The sequence below is a fragment of the Aethalodelphis obliquidens genome, unplaced genomic scaffold, assembly GCF_003676395.1.
Source record: "Aethalodelphis obliquidens isolate GAN/ISIS:26980383/991018 unplaced genomic scaffold, ASM367639v1 scaffold109, whole genome shotgun sequence".
In the NCBI taxonomy this organism is placed as follows: domain Eukaryota; kingdom Metazoa; phylum Chordata; class Mammalia; order Artiodactyla; family Delphinidae; genus Aethalodelphis; species Aethalodelphis obliquidens.
In genome coordinates, this window is record NW_020838053.1 from 740,858 (window position 1) to 742,250 (window position 1,393).

Sequence of the window (1,393 nt, forward strand, 5' to 3'; positions counted from 1 at the left end):
TTACTTGAGAAGAAATGTTAAATGTGAAACAGTCTCTGTACAGGGAATTCCCTGGTGGTCCAGTTGTTAGGACTCTGCCCTCCTATTGCGGGGGCACGAGTTCATCCCTGGTCGGGGAACTGAGATCCCACAAGCCACATGGCCAATAAATAAATAAATAAATAAATAAATAAAAATTAAACAATCTCTGTACTATCAACATTTATCATGTAGATAAACTATAAGGAAAACAAAATACAAATAATCTTGTTTTGAGAGCCCATAGAAACTAACGAATCCTGGCCGCCCTCCTGGCCACTGCCTCGGGTTACTTTGTCAGCATCTAGGCGTCAGCATTGACGCACATGCCCAGGAGTGCTTCTTCGAGCGAGTCACCTCGGGCAGCAAGATGGGCCTCATCTTTGAGGTGGCTGAGGCTGGCTGCGTAGACATTGACGTGGAGATTACAGGGCCTGATAATAAAGGAATTTATAAAGGAGACTGGGAGTCCAGTGGGAAATACATATTTGCTGCTCACATGGATGGAGCAGCAGCATATAAGTTTTGTTTTAGCAGTGGAATGTCCAACATGACTCCAAAGATAGTGGTGTTCACCATTGATATTGGGGAGGCTCCAAAAGGACATGGAAACAGAAGCTCACCAGAACAAGCTAGAAGAAATGATTAATGAGCTCGCAGTGGCGATGACAGCTGGAAAGCATGAACAGGAATACATGGAAGTTCGGGAGAGATACACAGAGAAATCAATGACAGCACAAACAGCAGACTGGTCCTTTGGTCCTTTGAAGCTCTTGTTCTAGGTGCCATGACATTGGGATGGATCTACTACCTGAAGAGATTTTTTGTAGTCCGGAAAGTTGTTTAAAAAACCTTTTTCTGATGATCCCAAACTCATAATTCACTGTTTACCAAACATCTTGGTTATAGTAATGTCAAAAAAGAAAGAAAGAAAGAAAAAGAAAATAACAAAGGCGCATTGCATCTACCTAATTTTGGACATCAAGGAGACTTACTTGAAATTCAGAATGCAGATGTCCGCATGCCTGCAATGCACCAAATGTCTGAAAAATTGTTGATTTTAGGGGCTATTAAATAAATATATCAGTTATTTTAGTGATTTTTATGCCTCCCAGAATTATTATGGTTTTATCTTTAACACATTTCTTCTAAATTAAATATGTCACGATTACCCTGGAAATAACGTTAACATTTTTCATTCACTTGGTGTAGGAGCATAACCAGAATATTAACATAAAATGACACATTTTTTAAAAAGTTGAATAAATCATTTGTAATTCCTTTAATAAAAATTAAATGAGAAGCATCTGCTTTTATAGTAGGTTTGAATTTCTAAAGTTAACCTTATAAACAAATTGATGCTTAGTAAGATTTC

The 1,393-nt window shown here is 38.3% G+C and overlaps 1 pseudogene; it reads left to right on the forward strand.

Annotated features, from left to right (window-relative positions):
* Positions 1–275: 275 nt before the first annotated feature.
* LOC113614973 (transmembrane emp24 domain-containing protein 2 pseudogene) lies at positions 276–865 on the forward strand (annotated as a pseudogene).
* Positions 866–1,393: the final 528 nt, after the last annotated feature.